The sequence below is a fragment of the Petromyzon marinus genome, chromosome 11 (genome assembly GCF_048934315.1).
Source record: "Petromyzon marinus isolate PM22_M1 ecotype Great Lakes invasive population chromosome 11, UKy_Petmar_22M1.pri1.0, whole genome shotgun sequence".
Taxonomy (NCBI): Eukaryota; Metazoa; Chordata; class Hyperoartia; order Petromyzontiformes; family Petromyzontidae; genus Petromyzon; species Petromyzon marinus.
Window position 1 is genome coordinate 7,493,961 of NC_133677.1, and position 9,109 is coordinate 7,503,069.

Here is a 9,109-nt window from a genome sequence, read left to right on the forward strand (position 1 = left end):
GAAAGCGCGCGATGCTGTGAGGGTCTTTGTTGGATGGCCAGCCAAAAAAAAGTCACTATTCCTGAAAAAAAGTCTCCAGACTCGGTGAGGCTTTCCTGGGGGGGAGGGGGGAGCAGAATTGTGAATAAGGCTTTACAAGGGACCAGCCCAAGCGAAGTGAATGTTACATGCGGGGAAATGTTACATTGGAGGATAATGGGGATTTTATTTGTATCTATTTTTATATTTTTTTAAACAAGTGGAGGCTAGATGCAGAAAAGTTCACAAAAGCAAGAATATTATAATGAGGTTTGACCGCAATGGTAATGTAAATACGTAAATGAACCTTGTCTCTCCTCACAGTGTATTCCTGAGAAACTGAGCATGGGTAGGAACCCATCAGCTCTTTACAGCCGTAACAGCCAGGGGTGGAAACGCCACATTCGTATGGCGGGTAAAGTACTTCTTATCTTATCCTGAAGGGGTTTATATTGCGCCTTAACCAAGGCGCTTTACGAAGCATCAACAATGGCACAACATGCGAAGTGGTAATGGTGGAGATGAGGTGAATTAAATTGATGGGGAGGAAGCAGCGGTGGGCGAATCTGTGATGCATGAATTCGGTGAAGGCGAAATTGATGACAGTAAATTACGATGGATCGATTGAATTAATGTGGAATGAGTGACAGCCATATGATGGTAATATGAAGAGGGAACAATAACAGTGGTGTGGTTATGAGGTGGGGGGGGGGGGTTAAGGGGTCGAGGGGTGATCTCGGGAACGATAAGTGAGTTTTGAGTGAGGAGCGGAAACTTGTGAGCGAGTGTGACCGCTTAAAGGTGGAGGATAAGTTTTGACTTAAAACTTTCGTGACTGCAGGAAATCATATTCTTTGGTTCTTTCGGTGAAGTCACGTAGATAAAAAAAAAGAAAAGCAAAAAAACGATCGCAAAACAAGCGGTCTTCACTAGGCGAGCGATTGTGTGCGGTCTTCACTAGGCGAGCGATTGTGTTCTGTCTCCATCAGGCGAGCGATTGTGTTCGGTCTTCACTAGGCGAGCGTTTGTGTTGTGATCGAAACGTCGTGAATTTTTTTCTTTTAATTAAAATTGTATTTCTTATTTTATTTTTTATTTTTTTTCTCCGTCATTTTACCGAAAGAACCAAAGAATATGAGGATAAGTTTGTTCCAGCGAAGGGAGGCAGGAAGTGAAAACGAGCGAAGGTGTGGATTGAGCTGCAAGGAGAAGGAACCCCGCTAATAGTGACTTCTCCACAAAGTGGTGCTCGATTTCACTGCTCCGGAGGAGCAACGGTCGAGCACCGAGCAGGATTGAAACTCTGCGACGCTCTGGTTGTGAGTGCCGCAACTCTACCGCCTGCGTGCCTACTCAGCCGCTCTCCCCGTCTGCCAAAATTAAAATGACACCGGCGTTTGCAGTAAAAGTCAAACTCCCGATAATTCACCATCGTGCGTTTGCCGACACAAGGTGAAACTCTGGATAGGTTTAGACCTCTCTGAGACTCATCGGCAAAAGGCGCGGCGTCTATAAACAGCTGTTTCTGGGTTGCCTGAGGCTATGGGCAAGGACACTCCATGGACACTAGAGGGACCACGTGATTTTCAGTGCCACGTAATTACCTTTCATAGTGAATGGTAGCGTGTCTGTTCATCAGTGTAGAGTATCTATCGCCTGCTGAGACGTACGGATCAGAAACGTGGACGCTGATAGAGAGAATGGAACAAAATAAATTCTGGAAAATCGCCTGAAGAAGCTGGTTGCAATCGCCAGCGTAACGTCATCATCTTAGTTGTAAATGTTGTAGGTGTACTCTCCAGCACACCGGTGCGCTGATGTAGTAACTAATTGGCACTTTTTATTTACCCGACAAAACCTCACTAATTTGACGACACATCTGCATTTACGCGATCTAACCCAATAAAAAAAACTTTAATTGTGAAAGATGCGTGCTTGGAATTACACAGAGAGAGAGAGAAGCAAGCACGAGCGGATGAGAGCGCGCACTTGTGTCCACGACACGTCATGTCGACTCGTGTGACACGTGAAGTAGCCTTGGGCGGGACACGTTACAGGTAGGGATGATGGCCGGTGGTCGAGATCAAAAGGAAGGGAGTGGTAGCCAAAGTAGGGAACCACGCTTCAGAGAACGGCCAGCGTGGAGACGGAGCGATGAAGTCCGCTCGTGCACAAGAGCCGAGAGGATTGTGCGCGTCGCACGACCTCGAGAGACGGCCACGGCCTCGGGAGGTCTTCATCCAGTGGTGGACAGATCATCGCTGACGATGATGAGTCTGTTAATTGTTCCGATGCACGTCTCACGATGCCCCCTTCAACCAGAACGCCGGTGGCATGGTACTCATGTAACCGCTGTGTTTTTCAATTAATCTGACGATTAATAAATAGCCCCCCCCCTCCCCCCCCAAAAAAACACATATTCGGCACGCACATGCGCACTGCTGGATGAATGCATCTTCGTCACACCGCGCGGGCCGAAGCGGTTATTGAACCAAACGTTACCACGCTGCTCGGCTCGGTTTGGTGAAGACGGGGGAACATAGAAGCACAGGACAATAATGGCTATTGCTGCACCGCCCTCTGTTGCCCACCACCTTAGCCCCACGGGTGACAGTAACAATAGCGCGCAGTGATTGATTTCAGCCGGAACGATCCGGAACACTGTTCGGGGAACTATTTTGGCATGGTCCTGTGCTGTCGTTGGATCATTGTACGAATACAATATGGGGAACAATAATATATAATTACTCTAAAACTGAACTCAAAAGATTTTCAAGTTATCAGGTTAAGGCCCATATAGCTATTTTTCAGAAGCGACCTGACCACAAATTATAGCTCAACGAAGTGGCGTACAATCATCACGTGGAAATTTCAAGCAGCCAAATGCTATGAACGCACGTTGACTCAGAGGCCCCGGAGAAAAATCCACCCGAACACACGGGGAACAATTCAAACTCCAAATATGCAGCGGCAGGCGTCAGGGTCAGGATCGACCTCACGACCTCGTGTATACCAGGCGAGGTAGTTAACATATCGCCATTGTAGTTCCCTTGTATGTGCATACCTTGTATGGATATACATACATTGTACTTTTCATGGTGATGGCCTTACGCTGATGAAATCTACTCCAAGCCAGGCTGGACGCGTGATGGAAAACATTGAGAGAGAAATCAAGCCCTGGGCAGACGGAAATACATAATGTCTAACTGACAGTGCTGATGATCCAGCGCTCACAAATTCACTCCAGTCACTCGTTAACCTGTGGTCGGACGCCTCCTTGTAACTCCTCTATCGCTGCTACCATGATACTGCTCCCGTTACATTCACTCGTGGATTGAGGACTCGGTCTACCAGACTGACGTATCCGTCTCATATGTATGTATGTTGGACTTCTTTCGCACCGTACGTAGCCAACCGTGCTAATCGGACGGGAAGGACAAGAGACTAAACACAAAAAAATCTGTTCTCTATTCAACCGCCACCACACCACAGGTCAGAACAACTCACTTGCTCGTCCAAATCTCTCACTCACTCACGCACTCACTCACTGCACTGCAGGTCACGCCACTTCTCCAGTTCCGGATGAAGCTAATGCGGGGTCTGTAGAATATGTTGCAAAGGGGCCCTAAATGAAAGAAGAAAAAACACGTTCATATTAAAACACCAATTTTTAACTTGCATAGAGTAAAGTAATTGTATTTTTTCATTCGCTATAGAGCCAGATAATACGACAAATCGCTAACCTTAAACACCCAGTCGTTCATAAAAGTTGAAGGCGGTATAGTACTATAGTAATAGAGCAAGTGCAGAGTCACTTAATTCCCTCGCACTGCTCCACTCTCTCGTTGCCCCAGAGCTCCGATACCCTCTCATCAATTCAAGACACGCCTCAACTCTTATCGAGTACAACTTGGATGATGCTCTTTGGTTTTTTCGGTAAAGTCACGTATAAATAAGAAATAATAAAATAACATAATAGCGCACGACGTTTCGGTTGCAACACAAGCGGCCATCATCAGGTACAGAAGAGCTAAATTTACGGGAGAGGGGAAACACAAAACCTCAGATGCATATACAGACACCCAAGTAGGGGGAACTAACATAGATACAACAGGGGACACAGAGAGAGAAGCATACCCTGTTTGTCTGGTATGCTTCTCTCTCTGTGTCCCCTGTTGTATCTGTGTTAGTTCCCCCCTCTTGGGTGTCTGTATATACATCTGAGGTTATGCGTTTCCCCTCTCTCGTAAATTTAGCTCTTCTGTACCTGATGATGGCTGCTTGTGTTGCAACCGAAACGTCGTACGCTATAATGTTATTTTATTATATTTTTTATTTATACGTGACTTTACCGAAAAAAACAAAGCGTAATTCCTGCAGTCACGAAAGCTTCAAATCAAGTTTGGATGATGCTGTTCGCTACCGATCGCTTGACGTTTCGAACATTTGGTCCCCTCTGCTCAGCAACTGTGTTTAAGTGCATCCAGTATTAAGGGCCAGTTCCCGAAACGTTTCCTATTATGTATATATATTTTAAGGCCACCGTGTTATTAATGAATGTGTTGCGGTTGTGTGTACCAATGCAACAACAACACCTGCCATTCGCCACGAAGTGGCGGTCACGTCACCACGGCACCTGTACCAGGCCAGGTACACTCCGAGGCCACGTGGAGCATCGAAGGATCGCTGACAGGGAGGTCACGGAGACAGACCCAGCAGGTGCCATGGGGTTGACTGGCTGAGATGACCGGCAGATGCACCACCTGTCCCCACCTCGTCGACCGGGTATCACCACCACCATAATAATATAATAGTCCAGTCCATGTATGGACCGTGTGCGTTCGTCACAAACACTGCGGTTAGGAATACGCGAGCCAGCTGGGAGTTGTCTATAGGAATGTTGCCACCAAGTGGCTAAACAACCGGCACTGCTGCTGTTGCTGCTTGCCCACATGTAGCCTTTGCAGACTTGTGGCGCAGAGTGCTGTCGGGGCCGCCACGGCACGCGAAGGGGTTGGGATGACCAGCAAACACACCCGGCCGCCTTTGTCTCTCCAGTGTGGCGATGTTTTACACACCGCGCCAGGTACTCGTTTGAGGCTGAGTCGACCTAGGGGAGGCCCGCGATCGGTATCATACGACCGTCACCGTTGTTGGTCGTGAACGGGAATCGAACTCCGGTGGCTCGAGTTCGTAGAGCAGCGCGCTAACCGCTACACTATCGCTCCCCCCACATATACACATATAATCTGCATATACAGAGACAAAGATCCCTCGTATTGCCTAAACAGACTGTTGGGTCAAGTGCACCTATGAATACAAAGATCCCCCATATAGCCTTAACAGACTGTAGGGGTAAGTGCTGTTAGCGAACACCTATGAAGGCCGGAACGGTACACGAGGGGGTGGGTGGCCAGCACCACGCCCGACCGCCTTTGTCTCCCTAGTGGCGATGTTTACACACCGCACCAGGTACTCATTTGAGGCTGAATCGACCTAGGGGGGGCCCGAGACCGGTTCAGATAATCGTCACTGGTGTTGGCCGTGAGCGGGAATGCGAACCCGGGTCGCCAGGTTCATAGCGCAGCGCGCTAACCGCTACGCTATCGCTCGCACACAAACACACGTTATTTAAACCGCGTGAGAGCCCAATCAGAGGAGACCTGGGCCACATAAGTCGCGAGAGCAAACATTGTAATCGAACGGTCCAAAACAACATTGAATCGAAATGACCCACTCCACAACAATGCAGAGTAACGTTTAACACGAGAGGATGAACAATTGCTACTAAGGTGGATTCTAGCGGCGGTCTGCAGCACTGTGACTTACATTGTGGCACTCGTGGCTAGCGCAGTGAGTCCGCATTGCGTTCGATTCGCGGCCACGGCTAACACCAGCGGCGAGCGATATCTGAACCGGCCCTGTGCCCCCCCCCCGCCCCCACCCAAGTGACAAATATGGTGAAGTATGATCATACAACACAATGGCCGACATGGCGTTGGGAGGTCATCATCCAGCAGTGGATTGACAACGGTTTAGAGCAATTACAGAACACTGCATTCAAAATGGCCCAAAGCGATTCATCCAATTTCCATTTAAAACTGACCGGAGAAGGTTCGAACAGCTGTTAAACGTAAGGGACGTACACTAACTACTCCAATACTATTCCATGACAAATGTGAAGCGTGGCTCGAGGACAATCCTGTCAATAAATAAATGAAACCCCTACGCCAGAATGTTTATGCGGTAAAAATGTGTTAGCAAATTACCCAACACCGCTGATAGCGTGTCTCTTTGTCAAAGCCATTGACGTTATCACTGTTGGTACAGAACTCTTCAGGCGTAAGACTCTTACACCGAATCGATTGACAATTCCCTCAGGACGCGCCTCTTGCTTAATTATGACAGCTATTGTTGCACGCACGTATGTATGTATGTACAAGTGTTTTGTGCATGTATAAAGACACGCATTCAATAGATGCGTATGCAAATAGGCATGCTATTACAGCTGCGCACACGTGTATAGCTGAGACACGTGTGTTTTTGTTGATGTATACGTGCACATTAGTACATAGCGGGCATGCACACAGTGTACTGCGCATGTACATACACACATCTACACAAATGTGCGTACATACACACGGGCATACCGAGTGTCATCGTGCGCGCAGACACGTGTATGTATGTGTGCATGTTGAACTTCTTTAGCACCGTACGTAGCCCACCGTGCTAATGGGAGGTGCGGCGGCGGCGAAGGAGATAACTTAAATATAGCTCGCGATTCTGTCTCGTGAAGCAAAGGACATCTCGCCGAGCTGCGCTTGATCTCGGAGTACTCAGAAGAATATTTATTTGAAGCTTTCGTGACTGCAGGAACCCATACTCTCTGGTTCTTTCGGTAAAGTCACGTGTATAGAAAATAATAATAATAATAATAAAAGAACACGACGTTTCGGTCGCAACACAAGCGTCCGCAATCACCTGATGACGGTATTGCAGATAATGAAACGTTCGTCATCAGGTGATGACGGACGCTCGTGTTGCGACCGAAACGTCGTGTTCTTTTATTATTTTTTCTATCCACGTTACTTTACCAAAAGAACCATAGAGTACTCAGAAGAAGGTGACCCCAAGATGTCAAGGGCCTCGTTGTTGTAAGGCGATGGCAGATGCGATCCTGCAAATAGTGCCGGGCTTGACCCATCGAGTGCCTTTCCAGGTCAGCGGCAGAATCTTCATCCAGAGGTGGACACACCATGGCTGATTAACCGCGATGGCCATGATGATTTAACAATTTTGGATAGCTTCTACCTCCTGCACACTAGGGATGCCCGAAGGCGTCCTGGTGACTGCGATGTTGATGATGATGATGACGTCCGTAACTACCAGCGAAACGTCGGACCCTATTGTTGTGCTGAAGCAATCAATATTGCCGCGTGTGTGTTCACGTGACAGCTTTCGTTTATTGGCTGTGTCGGTTGGATGAGGGTATACAACAAAGATTTTACTTACACAATTTGACCCAACAAGTAATTATGAATCGTAATATTGATCGCGAATGACTACGTGTTAACCACTCACTCACCACCTTCACACACTCGTACTGGCTACCATGGTGAAGTATAGTCAATAATCTCCAAGACCCACACAGCTGTAGGCGGAGGCCCTCATCCAGCAGTGAATTGACAATGGTGCCGCACGTGGACGTGTCGAAGCCCCCTCTAACAACAACAACAACGAAACCTCTCACATTTTCATCCGGGCGCAGTGGCGCAAGCTTGTGATCGAGGCCTTCATCCAGCAGTGGATACATCGTAGCCAGTGTTGGCGATGATGAATCCTAGCCGCTGATGGAGATGGTGAGTTCTCCATTCCACCAGAACCTGGACTATGTCGGTGGTGGCAGTGCACGTGGCTGCCTGTAACCCAGCACTGGAGGCAGCAGCGAGGGTTGGTGGATTACCGCACAGATGGGTTGTGAATCTCCCTTCCCCATGGGCGTCGAGGAGGTGCCAAACAGCCTGACTCGCCAGGAGAAGGCAGTACAGCAAGTGGACTAATCTCCATCTGTTTCCATCTGTACGGGGATTGAGCATTGCCCCCTCGCGCACGTGCGATTTTCTCTGGGTGCTCCGGCTTCCTCCCACGCACGTGTATCATAAACAACTCGTCGTTAAATTGGCTGAATACATCTCAAAATAAAAATAATTGAAAGGAAGGGCCCTTCTGAAAAAAACCCCAACAACTCAGTGAGGCTTTCCTGGATGGATAAATAAGTAGTTATTATTAATTGTTTTTATTATTATTGTGTCTGCCACACGCAAATCGCATGCAATCCCTCCATCTCTGAATGAAACAGAAATATTTATATTCTATATAAACCTTCAGTATGTATAGTCCTGTGGCTTGTGGGGGGGGGGGGGGAGGGTGCGAGCGCGGGCTTGTGGGCGATAGGGCCGCGTGTGCAAAAGGAGTGCCGCTGTCTCATGCCACCTTTGATACCGTGAAGAGTAACGCTGCGAATGAGCTTTACGAGCCAAGAATATCACTGCTGCCCTGGCAATTGAACCAGCGTGTCCTGTTGTATGGCCGTCATACTCGTCCTTTATCCTCCCGCCCCCGTCTGGCGCATAAGCTACAGCTGTTCTATTATTCTTTTGATTTGTATTTGTTTATTATTGTTGTTGTTGTTCAACCGTGCACTCGCAGCTCTTTCAACTCCCTCCATCTATTGCTGATCGAGAGGCTCTCCAAGACGTGCGGGTCCGTGTGGGGCGCAGCCGCGGAGCCATCTGATCATACTTCACCGCGCGGGTTCGTGCCCGGTTTGTGAACTCGGCGAGCGACGACGTTGGAGCATATAAGTAGAGTACAACAATGTATTTTGCTGCACCGCCCTCTGATGGTGATGACGATGATGATGGCAATGCTCTCCTCGCAGCAACCTATAACACACCGTGGTAGGCAGAGCGGTCGCCCATCCAAGCATGATGCAGGCTCCACCTCGCGTAGCTTCTTAGACCTCGGACGCACTCGGTGTGATTTGGCTATAGGCCCATGTCCACGTATTTCATGTGTACCTATTGTACGT